Here is a 14,598-nt window from a genome sequence, read left to right on the forward strand (position 1 = left end):
AATGGCGTTCCGGCACCTTTTTTGGATGGAACCTTGTAGGGTAGGCAAGGCGGTTTGTATGACATGTGTGAGTTCCGGCACCTTTTTCTTTTACAAGAAAAGCACTGATCATATCTATATTTGTTTGCGGTTATACCTTTGCTAGCTTAAACTCTAAACCTTATCCTGTTTTTGTGTTTCCTCTGCTTGCGGTTTCAGTTAGCTAGCAAGTTCTACTTTTTCTTATTTGCATGTAATTAACTTGTCTGAATTTCTGACTTTCCGGTGGCTTCCTCTCTCTGCCTCTCGACTCATTAGAAATTTCTGAATAATAATCTACACCTTTCAATTCTCTTCTCATTCTCTCCCTTTCTTTATCCTCATTCTCTCTTCTAATTCTGTGTCCTTCTCTTTCTATTCTAATTCTTTCTCTCATTTTCTTTCTCCTTCTGTCACTCTTTCTGTTTGGTTCTGATAGACGAGGACTCAGAGAGGTTTTGCTATCAAACTGGTTTATTTGATACACATAAGTCAACTGGCAACTGACAATTGTTGCAACCTTTTATAGTGGAACTGTTTGAACTGTAACCAATCAGCAGCGTTTATTTTCCCGCTTCTTGCTCATTGCAGCCAATGATTGCAGCAGAATCTCCCGCTCTAGTCCAGCAAATACTGCAGGCTGCAATTCCCTTGTTATTAACTATTTACATACACAACACCCCTTACCCCCCAGTTGTTGTCATTTATGAACAAAGTCTTTTAAGTATTTTGGTGGCCTATGGATCCTAGAAGGGTATCTATTGCCCTGGCTGCTAGGGACACCATTACCAGATAGGCTGCTTGGCTGATTGTCTGTGTTGGACCTGGACTCTTGGTTGCCTAACTCTGAGGCTTCCCGATTGCTAATTTGTGAATTTGTTTTGGTTTGTGTTTGATGATCAGTGGTGGCTAGCCTACTCCTCAAGGGTAATTCCCAATCTAACTGCCTAGCTTGTTGTTGTTGGTTATCAGGGCCTGAGTTATTTTTCAGTTCGGCTTCCCCACTACCTGATGTGTTGTTATCACTGACCCTGAATGTGCTGTTCCCCACAAATCTGTTATGGTCCCCCTCTTCTGGTACGCATCCGCTGGTTCTCTTTCTTAACTGATCTATGTGTCTCTTGCTGACCCAATTCCCTTCCCCCTCAATGGTGTACGACAGGGGCCCCAAAATTTCCGTAATCACCCCTGGGATCCACTTGTCCCCTGATGCATAGTTTCTGGCCCATATCAAATCCCCCACATTGAATGTTCTATTAGGCATGTCCAATTCAGCACTTGGTGGAAGTCTGTCAGGGTGTAATCTGTCCAATTTGGTGGTTAGTCTTCTACCCCACCTCATTTCAGCTGGACTTTTACCGGTGGCGGTACATGGGGTCGTGTGTTGGGTCAGCAAGAACTCAGCCAGTCTTTGATGCCAGTCACCTCGAATGATTCTTTTTAATGCGTCCTTCGTGGTCCTCACGTTACGTTCAGCCAAGCCATTGGAGGATGGGTGGAAGGGTGCTGATGTCTTGTGCTTAATCGAGTTGGCCTTGAGGAAATCCTGGAATTCAACAGATGTGAATTGTGGCCCATTGTCAGACACCAGTATATCAGGTAACCCATGAGTGGCAAAGAGGCCCCTTAGCACCTGTATTGTCTTACCAGAAGTCATGGAACTGACTGGTACTACCTCCAACCATCTGGAAAAACTGTCCACAACCACCAGAAATGTCACCCCTTGGAAAGGTCCAGCAAAATCAATATGAATCCTGGACCACGGATTTCTAGCTAACTCCCATTTATGCGTGCGGATGTGTTGTTGTTCAGGCCTAGAGCGTTGACACTGATGGCAATTGGCAACACATTCCTCAATGTTATTGTCCAGACCTGGCCACCATAGGTGGCTCCTAGCCAACGCCTTCATGCGTACTATTCCTGGGTGACCCTCGTGTAATTCTAATAGGATAGCTGTCCTATGTATTTTAGGAATAACCACGCGGTTTCCCCACAGTAGACATCCCAAATGAACTGATAATTCATCTTTTCTTCTGACATAGGGAATGTATTTGGCATCCGGATTGGTATTAGGCCACCCACTTAGAACCCAAGCCATTATCCTCTTAAGAATTGGGTCAGAGTTAGTTGCCACAGCTATATCCTTGGCTGTTAAAGGCCAGTCCGGGATGTCCTGTAGGGACATTATTTGCCCCACAGGGGCAGGGTCATCCTCTGTTATGTTTAAAGGCAACCTGCTCAGGGCGTCCGCGTGACCCATGTCCTTGCCTGGTCTGTATTGGAGAGAAAATGAATATGCTGAGAGGAAAATGGACCATCTCAGCATTCGGGGTGACATGATTTGGGGAGTCTGTTTATCCGTAGTGAATAGCCCCAACAGGGGTTTGTGGTCAGTTAGTATGGTAAAGTTCCTACCATAAAGGTAGTCATGGAACTTTTTAACTCCTGCCACAATTGCCAATGCTTCCCTGTCAATCTGTGCATAATTTCTCTCAGCTTTGGTTAGTGTCCGAGAGTAGTATGCAATTGGTCTTTGTATTCCTTGGTTGTCTAAATGGCTGATCACGGCCCCCACACCATAAGGTGAAGCATCACACGCTAGGTAAATGGGTTTATTTTCAATGAAATGGGTTACAGTTGATTGGCTGGAGAGGATGTCTTTTAACGTTTGGAAACTCGCCCTATGCTTGTTAAGCCACTGCCATGGGGTTTTTTTATCCAAGAGCCTATGGAGAGGTTCTGCAATGGCAGCTTTGTGAGGCACAAATGTGTGGTAAAAATTTACTAAGCCAAGGAAGGCTTGTAATTCTGCCTTGTTTTTTGGTTCAGGTGCCAATTTAATTGCCTTGATTTTATCAGGGGTAGGATGAATTCCATTCTTGTCTATTCTAAACCCTAGAAATTCAGTGGACTTAACCCCAATGCTACACTTTTCCTTTTTTAGTTTTAGTCCAGCCCTCCTGAACCTTCCCAATACCTGTTCCAGTCGCTCCACTAACATTTCTTCATCTTTTCCAGCTATCAGGACATCATCAAAGTAAGGGCATACACCAGGTATGCCCTTTAAGGTCCTCTCCATCACTTCTTGAAAGATGCCTGGAGCTGCTGCAATACCAAATTGCAGTCTGTGGACCCGGAACGCCCCCTTGTGGGTAACGATCGTCTGTGCTTCTGCAGCCTCTTCAGAAACAGTCAATTGTAAGTACGCATGCGCCAAGTCTAACTTGGCAAACATGGCGCCGTCCTGGATCGTCGCGAGGACCTGCTTCACCGTCGGGACCGGGTAAGCATGTTTTTTCATTCCAATGTTGAGGGTGGCTTTGTAGTCAGCGCAGATTCTCACATCCCCGTTGGGTTTGAGGGGTGTGACAATCGGCGTTTCCCACAGGCCTCCCTCAACGGGTTCTAGTACCCCTTGGCCTACAAGCCGGTCGAGCTCGGCCTCGATTTTTTCCTTCAGCGCGAAAGGCACCCTTCGGGCCTTAAGCCTGATCGGTTTCACTGATGGGTCTAGGTTAAATTTAATCGGGGGCCCCTTGTATTTACCTAGAGACCCATCGAATACGTCTGCAAATTCATTGCAGACTGATTCGAGGGTCTTATTTTTAATTACTGAATTTATTCCCCCAACCCAAATGCCCAGGGCCGGGAACCAGTTAAGGCCAATTAGACTAGTCCTGTGCCCTTCAGTAACTATTAAATCTAAGACCCCCTTAAATCCCTTAAATTTTACTTTAAGGCTAGCCTTCCCTTTTATTTTTATGGGGCTTTTTTGGAAGTCTGTTAATTTAATTTTTGTTGAACTAAGTGGAATTTTCCTTCCACTTAATTGTTCAATCCTCTCAAGGGTTTCGCTGGAGATTATCGACACCGAAGCCCCTGAATCAATTTCCATTCTGCAAGGAACCCCTTGCAGATGGACTATGATTTTTAATTTTCCTTCTGGAAAATTGCTGTTTTTTCCTTTTCTCCTGCAATTGACACGCGCCACCTCCCCTCGATTTGGAATTTTAACCCGGGGTCTAGGGGACTCTTTGCCACTAAAGTAAGGGGTTACCTTACCTTCGGCCCACACATCTACTTCGTTGAGGCGGTTGTCCCGAGCCCGGCTCCTACAGATGGCCTGGATGTGGCCGGTCCTCCCGCATGCCCTGCACTTTGCATTTCTGAATCGGCAAGATGCACGAGGATGGTTGCCTCCGCAGCTGCCACACCGGGTTTGGCTGTCGTTGTCTTTCGGTCTGGTTGCGGTGTCCCTCCAAGGTCGTTGTGCCCCGGTTGCTGGTCTCTGTGGATTTGCGGTTTGTTGTCGGCGGTTAGGATCAGGCCCCTCGCTTCTGGACGGTCTTGGCGCCAATTTTCCGAATCGCCTTGAGACTTCGGCGATGTCGTCTTCCCACTGTTGATCCACCTCCCCGCAGTCCACATAGCCTTCTTGGTTGATCTCAGACGCCGCCGCCATGCTACTGTGGGGGGGGTCGCGATACCCGGTAGACTCATACGTTAAGAGTTCGTCTATCACCTCCTGCAGATCGCCGGTGGGTTTGGCGATTATTCTATTTTGTAGCTGCTCGTCACGCAAGCCCAGCACGACTCGGTCCCGAATTCTTATTTCTAAGTTGTCGTATTTGCATCGTACTGCGGCTTCTCTGACGGCAGCGACAAATTTTTGAATGGATTCGCCCGGTCTTTGGTTCCTTTTCTCGAAGATGCGGCGCCAGAATAGCTCCGATCTTCTAGGCGTGAAGTGGACCTTTAATTTGGCTAACAGGTCGGCGTAAGGCACACTAGAGACTGGTTGCGGTTGGCACAGTCCGACAGCGATTCTGTAGACCGGTGTGCCGCAAATCGTTAGTAATGCCGCCGCCTTTTTCCTGTCTTCGGTGATTCCATTCACTAGCAGGAACCCTTCAACTTGTCCAATGTACTCTTCCCAATCCTCGGGGAAGTTTGGGTCGAATTCCTTCAATGACCCTATTTGCGCCATTCGGAGAATTTTCTATTCGCCGCGGCCGCTCGGTTGACTGTGACGCTTTTTCGAATTTGCCGCCTTTGCGCGACAATCGACGATTCTCTGGTCTTCAGTCTATCCCACCCTCGTCGCCAATTGTTTGGTTCTGATAGACGAGGACTCAGAGAGGTTTTGCTATCAAACTGGTTTATTTGATACACATAAGTCAACTGGCAACTGACAATTGTTGCAACCTTTTATAGTGGAACTGTTTGAACTGTAACCAATCAGCAGCGTTTATTTTCCCGCTTCTTGCTCATTGCAGCCAATGATTGCAGCAGAATCTCCCGCTCTAGTCCAGCAAATACTGCAGGCTGCAATTCCCTTGTTATTAACTATTTACATACACAACACTTTCATACCCTCTCCTTTCCCTCTTCTAGAAAATTGTGTCATTCTTTCTCTCTCCATTTCTCATCCTCTCCCTCTTTTCATTCTCTCCCCTTAATTGTTACTTTCGTCTCATTCTTTCCCTTATTCTCATTCTTCCTTTTCATTCTCTTCTCGTTCTCCCTCTCTTCTAATTCTGTCACTCTCTCTTCTAATTCTCTTTCTTTCTTTCTCCTTCTGTCATTCTTTCATCCTCATACGCTCCTTTCCCTCTTCTAGAAAATTGCCTGTCATTCTTTCTTTCACTCTATTCTCATCCTCTCCCAATTCTGTCATCCTTTCTCTATTTCTGTCACTTTGTCATTTTTTCGCTGTCTTCTCTCCACACACACAAACACACAAAGAGCGAGAGAGCGAGAGACCGAGTGAGCTCTATTTCTCCTCAAAAAGATTATTTTAGTTAAGAACTGCTTCAGTTCATTGTTTACGCTGGAATTTTTTTCTTCCCGTGGAACGTAAGCAAAACCTCGTGTTTGTCCAATAAATGGTAAATACCAAAAAGATAAAAAAGACACAATTGTTTTAGGGACGAAATCATGAGGAGAAATCCTGAGGTAAACGAACTGAGCGCAAAAGGGCAGCCAGGGAAAAAAAAAGGCGGGAAAAGAAAGGGAAAACTCCCCCTCCCCCCTCCACACCCAGAACGACCAAGCGCAGCGTCATACCCCATCCTTTCCTTCCTTCTCTGCCTCCCTTTTCCTTCCTTCCTTCCCCCATCCATCTTTCCTTCCCTGCCTCCGTCTTCCTTCTATCCTTCCGTTCTTGTCTTCTTTCCTTCCCCATCCTTTCCTTCCTTCTCTGCCTCCCTTTTCCTTCCTTCTCTCCGTCTTCCTTCCCCCATCCATCTTTCCTTCCCTGCCTCGGTCTTCCTTCTATCCTTCCGTTCTTGTCTTCCTTCCTTCCCCATTTTTTCCTTCCTTCTCTGCCTCGTCTTCCTTCCTTCTTTGCCTCCCTTTTCCTTCCTTCTCTCCCTCGTCTTCCTTCCTTCCTTCCCCCATCCCTTTCCTTCCCTGCCTCCTCGTCCTTCTCGTCTTCCTTCCTTCCTCCATCCAACTTTTTGTTGCTTCCTCCCATCCCTCCATTCTCCTCCTCTCCCTCATCTTCCTTCCTTCCTTCCTTCCTCCATCTCCTTCCCTCCGTCTTCCTTCTCTCCCTCCCTTCTCGTTTTCCTTCTCTCCCTTCTTGTCTTCCTTCCTTCTTTCCTTCATTTCCCAGACTCCAGAATGGCTCCCAGGGGCTGACCCACAAAATAGGAATACAGCTTTTTTTTTTAAAGGAAAAAAAAAGAAGGAAAAGCCCCAGACAATCACCCAAGGGGCAACCACTAGGCCCCATAGCCTCGCCCAGCAGAAGGCCCGGTTGCAGAATAGGGTCCAGAAGAGGAAGGGGGGAGTCACGTGGCCCGTTGGGGGGGGAGGGCTCACTGCGAGGGGAGGGGGGAGCCCCAACCTCCCCCCCAACTCTGCGACGCTCCTTCACTTCAGCAGCCGCTTCAGGGAAAGGTCGCCAGGGGGAGCCAGGCCACGCACACTTACAGCTGATTGGCCGGAGAGGGCCGGCGCGCCTCTGCCTGAGGCGCTCTGCGCTGGGATTGGTCCTTTTGGGTGTGGGAGGGGGAGGGGGGAGTTTCCCCTTTCTTTTCCCGCCTTTTTTTTTCTCCTCCCGGCCGCCCTTTTGTGTTCCGTCCGTTTACCTCAGGATTTCCCTCAGGATTTCCTCCCTAAAACAATCGTGTTTTTTAAATTCTTTTTGGCACTTACCATTTATTGGACAAACGGGAGATTTTACTTACATTCCATGGGGAGAAAAAATTCCAGCGTAAACAATGAACCGAAGCAGTACTTAAATAATCTTTTTGAGGAGAAATGGAGCTCTCTCTCTCTCTCTCTCTCTCTCTCTCTCTCTCTCTCTCTCTCTCTCTGTGTGTGTGTGTGTGTGTGTGTGTGTGTTTCTGTGGAGAAGACAGCGAAAAAAAGAATGAGAAGAATGAGAATAAGGGAAAGAAAGAATGACACAATTGGGATGAGAAGAGGGAGAGGATGAGAAATAGATGAAAAGAAAAAGAATGACACAATTTTCTAGAAGAGAGGGGATGAAAGGATGAAAGGGACAGAAGGAGAGAGAATTAGAATGAGAGAATGACAGAATTAGAAGAGAGAATGAGGGAGAAAGAAGAATGAGAATAAGGGAAAGAAAGAATGACACAATTGGGATGAGAAGAGGGAGAGGATGAGAAATAGATGAAAAGAAAAAGAATGACACAATTTTCTAGAAGAGGGAAAGGACAGGGTATGAAAGAGTGACAGAAGGAGAAAGAAAATGAGAGAAAGAATTAGAAAGAGAAGGACACAGAATTAGAAGAGAGAATGAGGATAAAGAAAGAAAGGGAGAGAAGGAGAAGAGAATGGAAAGGTGTAGATTATTATTCAGAAATTTCTAATGAGTGCAGAGGTCGAGAGAGGAAGCCACCGGAAAGTCAGAAATTCAGACAAGTTAATTACATGCAAATAAGAAAAAGCAGAGGTTGCTAGCTAAGAAACACAAAAATTGAGGATCAAGTTTAGAGCTTAAGCTAGCAAAGGTATAATCACAAAGAAAGATAGAGATGATTATAAGAATGGAGCTTTGTTAATAGAAAATTAGATGGTGAGAGATAGGATGTGCACAAAGGGACTTCCTGGAACGTGGAAGGGATACTAGTTTTAGGTCCAGATAATTGGGGAAGGGATGAGTGCAAAAGGGGAGGTGGGAATTGCAGGGGGGGGTTAGGATATAAAAATGTGTCAAACAGTTCTTTAAGTTCTGGCTGGACTGCTACGTGGGCTTCAGCTCCCCAAGCCTTTGCAAATGCTTCTTTTTAAACAAAACTTTGCTGCTGGAAATCCAAGTGAGTTTGTTTGGTTCGGGTTCTTGAGCCACCTTCCAAACAGAATGAAAAGAGAGAAAGAGAAAGAATGAGGGTCAGAGGAAGAATGAGAGAATGAGAAGAAAAAGAACGAGAAGAAGGGGAAGAAAAAATCAGAAGAAAGAGAAAGAATGGCACAGAGTGAGGGGGAGAGGACGAGAAGAGAGGGAGAGGATGAGAAATAGATTGAGAGAAAGAACGGCAGACAATTTTCTAGAAGAGGGAAAGAAGAGGAAGGTAGGAAACAATGACAGGAGAAAGGGACAGAAGGAGGAAGAATGGGGAGAGAAAAAGAACGAGAAAGAATTGAGAGAATGAGAGAAATGGTAGAATGAGAAGAGGAAGAAAATGAGATGAGGGAATGAGGAGGGAAAGAAAATAAAGAGGGTGAGAGAATGAAAGAAAAGAATGAGGGAAAGAATGAGGAGAGAATGAGAAAGAAAGTGAGAATGAGAAGAGAGAATGAAAAGGGAAAGAATGAGAATGAGGGTGAACGAATGAGAAAATAAGAACAATAGAATGAGAAATAAAGGAAAGAGAATGAGAAGAAAGAAGAGAAGAGTTAGAGAATGAGAAAGGGAGAGAATGAGAAAGAATGAGATAAAATGAGAAGAAAAAGAGAATGAGAGAATAAGGGAAAGAAAGAGAATGAGAAAAGAGAGAGATTGATGATTGTATTTTAATGCTTCTTTCTGAAATCCAAGAAAGATCCAGAGAACCCAGAAAAATCCTTTGCAATAAGAGAAGCAGAAAATGTTTTCCACAAACGACTTCCCAACCACACGGCAGAGGGGAGCAAATGCCTCTCTCGGTTCCTCGTTGTTCTATATCGGGGATGTCCAAACCCGGCAACTGTGGGACTTGTGGACTTCAACTCCCAGCATGCCCCAGCCAGCCCTGGAGGAGAAGCACCTCTAAAAGGGCAGGGGTCTTTCACGCTTCCTAGCACTGAGAATGACCAGCGGAACAGCTTGCCACCAGACGTTGTGGGTGCTGCAACCCTGGAGGTTTCTAAGAAGAGACGGGACAGCCATTTGTCTGAAATGGTCAAGGGTCTCCTGCTTGAGCACAGGGTTGGACTAGAAGACCTTCAAAGACCCTTCCAACTCTGTTATTCTGTAAGGGTCTCCCGCTCGAGCAGGGGTTGGACTAGAGGACCTCCGAGGGCCCTTCCAGCTCCATTCTGATCGAGCGAGGTCTTCCTGCATCCTCTCTGCTTCCTGAGAGACCCTGAGGTTTCTCCCCAATCGGCTTCCTCCCAGGTGGGCTGGAGCACCTGCCCTTCCCCCTCCTGAGCGGGGAGCTCCGAAAGGGAAAGTTGGAAGGGAAAGGGAAAGCTGCCAGTTCAGCCGGAGCCTTTCGGAGAAATAGCCTGTTCCCTGGTCTGTTCCAGCTCTATCCTATGCTATCCTAACCTATCCTATCCTAGACCTATCCTATCTTTCCTATTCTATCCTATCCTGTCCTGTGTCCTATCCTATCCCCTATCTTATATCATATCCTATATATCTCCTATCCTATCCTCTATCCTATCCTATATCCTATCTTTCCTATCCTGTGCTATCTTTTCTATCCTATCCTGTCTCCTATCTCCTATCCTATCCTATATCCTATCTTATGGCAGAAAGTGAAGAAGAACTAAAGAGCCTCTTGTTGCGAGTGAAGAAGGAGAGTGCAAAACTTGGGTTGAAACTTAACATTAAGAAAACCAAGATCATGGCATCTGGCCCTCTCAATTCCTGGCAAATAGATGGGGAAGAAATGGAGGTAGTGACAGATTTTATTTTCCTGGGCTCCAAGATCACTGCAGATGGGGACTGCAGCCAAGAAATTAAAAGACGCTTGCTCCTGGGGAGGAAAGCCATGGCAAATCTAGACAGCACACTAAAAAGCAGAGACATCACCCTGTCAACAAAAGTGCGTATAGTCAAGGCTATGGTCTTCCCAGTTGCAATGTATGGCAGTGAAAGTTTGACCATAAGAAAGGCTGAGCGCCAAAGAATTGAGGCCTTTGAACTATGGTGCTGGAGAAGACTCCTGCGAGTCCCTTGGACTTCAAGGCGATCAAACCGGTCAGTCCTAGAGGAGATCAATCCTGACTGCTCTTTAGAAGGCCAGATCCTGAAGCTAAAACTCAAATACTTTGGCCACCTAATGAGAAGGAAGGACTCATTGGAGAAGAGCCTAATGCTGGGAAAGATTGAAGGCAATAGAAGAAGGGGACGACAGAGAATGAGGTGGCTGGATGGAGTCACTGAAGCAGTAGGCGCGAGCTTAAATGGACTCCAGAAGATGGTAGAGGACAGGAAGGCCTGGAGGAATGTTGTCCATAGGGTCGCGATGGGTCGGACACGACTTCGCAGCTAACAACAACAACAACAATCCTATCTTTCCTATCCTATCCTATATAGCATTCTATTCTATTCTATTCTATTCTATTCTATTCTATTCTATTCTATTCTATTCTATTCTATTCTATTCTATTCTATTCTATTCCATATTTTCTATCCTATCCTATATCCTATCCTATCTTCTATTCTATCTCCTATCCTATCCTATCTCCTATCCTATATATCTCCTATCCTATCCTATATCCTATCCTATCCCCTATCCTATATCATATCCTATATCATATCTCATAGCCTGTAGCATATCCTATTCTATATCCTATCTTTCCTATCCTGTCCTGTCCTGTCTCCTATCCTATAACCTATCCTATCTCCTATCCTATCTCCTATCCTATTCTATATCCTATCTTTCCTATCTTATCCTATCTTTTCTATCTTATCCTATCTCCTATCCTATCTCCTATCCCCTATCCTATCCTATATCCTATCTTTCCTATCCTATCCTATATAGCATTCTATTCTATTCCATTCCATTCCATTCCATTCCATATTTTCTATCCTATCCTATCTCCTATCCTATTCTATCTCTTATCCTATATATCTCCTATCCCATCCTATCCTATATCCTATCCTTTCCTATATCCTATCTTTCCTGTCCTGTCCTATCCTGTCTTCTATCCTATCTCCTATCCTATCTCATATCTCCTATCCTCTATCCTATCCTATATCCTATTTTTCCTATCCTATATCCTATCCTATCCTTTATAGCATTCTATTCTATTCTATTCTATTCTATTCTATTCTATTCTATTCTATTCTATTCTATTCTATTCTATTCTATTCTATTCTATTCTATTCTATTCTCCCCCAGGACCCCAACTTGGAGCACCATTGAAGCAAGCAGGCCTCAAAGGGTGGAGAGTCAGCGTTGCCCTCCCCCCCCCCAAGCCTTTTCAAAGCAAGGAAAGCGAAACTCCCTTTTGCAGCCAAGAGTTGTTGGCCGCTTTCAAGGGTTGCGCAATCTCCGGACTCTCCCCCCCCCCATCGAAATCTCCGCCTGCAATCAGAAGGACGGGGAGATCCGGCAGAGCAGCAGCCACGGAGAGCAGTGGATCCACCGGATCCCTTCCACTAGGTGAGAGACACCTCCCCCCCCCGCTCCAAAGCGCCAAGACCCCCCCCCCAAGTTGGCATTGCTGTGGTGACAGAGAGGAACTGGGTGAGGGGGGTGGGGGTGGGGGTCTTCCTGGGCATCTGGTGGGAAGGGGGTCAAGGGCCGACTCCTTTGACGTGACTACAAGGGGTCCCTCGTCTGGAAGGGCGGGGGAGCAGACCAAAGCTCTTGCAGGGATTGGGTTCCGTTAGTCGAGAGGAAAGGAGGACGGGGGGGGGGATATGATAGCAGCATTCCAATATTTGGGGGGGCTGCCCCAAAGAAGAGGAAGGGGTTCAACTATTCTCCAAAGCCCCAGAAAGCAGGAGAAGCAGCAACGGATGGAATCTAATCAAGGAGAGAAGCAATGTGGAATTCAGGAGAAGGTCCTAACGGTGGGGACAATTAGCCAGTGGAACTGCTTGCCACCAGAGGTTGTGGGTGCTCCAACCCTGGAGGCTTCTCAGAAGCGACTGGACAGTCACTTGTCTGAAATGGTCAAGGGTCTCCGGCTTGAGCAGGGGGCTGGACTAGAAGACCTCTGAGGTCCCTTTCAGCTCTGTCGTTCGGTAAGGGTCTCCTGCTTGAGCAGGGGGCTGGACTAGATGACTTCCAAGGTCCCATCCGAATCTGTTATTCCATCAGGGTCTCTTGCTTGAGCAGGGGTGGACTAGATGACCTCCAAGGTCCCTTCCAGCTCCGTCCTCTTGTGATTCTGTAAGGGTCTCCTGCTTGAGCGAGGGGGGGGCTGGACTAGAAGACCTCTGGGGTCCTGTCCCGCTGTATTCTGATGGACTGGGTGGGTGGGTCAGCTGGGATGTTCCAGGATCCCGTCTTCCTCCTTAGCAATCGGAAACGGAGGAGGGAGGGGGAGGGAAGAGCAGGGGACTCAGCAACAAGGGTGACTCAAAAGCCCCTGTGTTGTTCAGAGGGGGGGTATTCCTGAGAATTTGGGGAGGGGGTCTGGCTACTTTTCTGACGTTTCTGACGAGCCCCAGTCCAGGCAGCCAGAGGAGGGGAGAGCTAAGAACCAGAGAGTAGGGAAGGGACACCTTGCTTTAAAGCCCCCCCCCCGACCCTTAGGACTCTCAGTCCCATCTCCCTCCCCTCCCACGTCCTCCCCCAGGAACATTTCCAGTGATCCCCTGCCTCCAGGGTTCGCCCTCCCCCGTTTCTGTCTCTCTCTCTCTCTCTCTCTCTCTCTGTGTTTCTGTTTTGTGTGTGTGTGTGAGAGAGAGAATGGTAGGGAGTTGGTGCTGCACTCTCCTTCCCGCTTCCGTGAAAGCCTCCCTTGAGCAAATTGGGGTGGTGGGGGGTGTGGCTGAAGCCCCAGCCCTGAGGGACCCCTTCCGGGATGGGGAAAAAGAGGAAGTTTGCAGGCGTTTTTGCGCCCCACAGTGTGGCACTGCCCCGTTTCCATCCCCCACGGCCTGGTGGCATCCATTTTTTCACCATGCAGCAATGGCAGTGGCCTATTTTTTGTGCCCCGCGGTGCAGCGGTGGCCCATTTTCACACCCCTTGGCATGGCAGGAGCCTGTTTTTGCATCCAAGGCACAGTGCCTCTTTTTGCACCCCACGGCTGCAGCACTAATGCAAGGGAGGGGGGTGCTCCCACATGCGCGCCACCCGGCTGCAGCCCACAAGTTGGGTACCTCTGACCTAAAGGAATAAGACAGGAACGACAAGGATACTGATAAAGGAATAGTACCAGGAGTTCTCGGTTAGTGACCATTCGAAGTTACGGTATGAATGACAACAAGTGACTGAGGACCGCTTAGCTTTCCCATGGTCTTGTGATTTATGTTTGAAGGCTGGACAACCGACTCGTTTTTACGACGGTCGTAAAGTGTTCCGGAGTCACACAATCCCCTTTTCCGACCTTCCGACAAGCAAAATCAATGGGGGAAACCCTACTTGCTTCACAACGGCATGACTAACTGAAGAACTGCAGTGATTCACTTAGTGACTGTGGTGAGAAAGTTGTCAAATGGGGCAAGGCTCACTTACCTTTCTCACTTAACTCTCCCACTCACCACAGTGGGAGTCGTGGAAAGAGTAACAACACACGATTACCGCTGATTGATCAAAGAAAGGCAGTCTGAGCTGGGATTGGTTGCCTTGAATGAAAAGGGGGCGTTTCCATGTTTCTTGCCTTTTTACCCTGTGTGCCCTTGTTGCGCATGAATTTAAAAACAAATTAAATCCTCTAATTGGGTTGCAAAGAAAACGAAATTTATTGCTAGCAAAGCAAAGAAAATGAGCAGTTTGCAAAGCGCGATGGATCCGAGTCAGGACTTCACGCAGGAAGTTCTGAAGCAGCAGACAACACGCGAGCCACGTTGAGCAGTCATTTTTATATATCCTATCGCGATGCCCCATTTCCCTTCCCCTTTGATGCCATTGGAAAGACCCGCAGAGGTCACAATCTATCAGAAGCGCCTAACCGGAAGATATTATCTCTGTCCTCGTCTGGTCAGGTTTCCTGAACATCCGACATACTATCATATGTGGGCATGTTGTGGTTCGGGCCGAAATTCACAGTTTATTCTTTAGTTTTAGTGCACTCATCCTGTATATTTTTAAAACATCCTTTTCCCTTTAACTGTTTCCCTCACCCTGTATGCCAAGGGTCCACAACCACCGGGCTGTAGACTGCTACCGGTTCACGGCCTGTTAAGAATTGGTCCGTGCAAGTGAGCAAAGCTTCATCTGTGCGTATGTGGGATCTAGGCAGGGTGTGACACCATCCTCCCCCTGTCCATGGAAAATTTG

The 14,598-nt window shown here is 47.1% G+C and overlaps 1 long non-coding RNA gene across 1 annotated transcript in view; it reads right to left on the minus strand.

Annotated features, from left to right (window-relative positions):
* Positions 1-14,598, minus strand: part of LOC308678092 — a 400,336-nt gene that overhangs the window by 136,191 nt on the left and 249,547 nt on the right. Inside the window, exons 2-3 of the long non-coding RNA XR_014028592.1 lie at positions 5,379-6,042; positions 242-428 (exon numbers count right to left, since the gene is read on the minus strand). This is a non-coding gene — a long non-coding RNA (uncharacterized lncRNA). The remainder of the gene's footprint in view (positions 1-241; positions 429-5,378; positions 6,043-14,598) is intronic.

The sequence above is a fragment of the Vipera berus genome (assembly GCF_964194415.1).
Source record: "Vipera berus genome assembly, chromosome: Z".
Classification (NCBI taxonomy): domain Eukaryota; kingdom Metazoa; phylum Chordata; class Lepidosauria; order Squamata; family Viperidae; genus Vipera; species Vipera berus.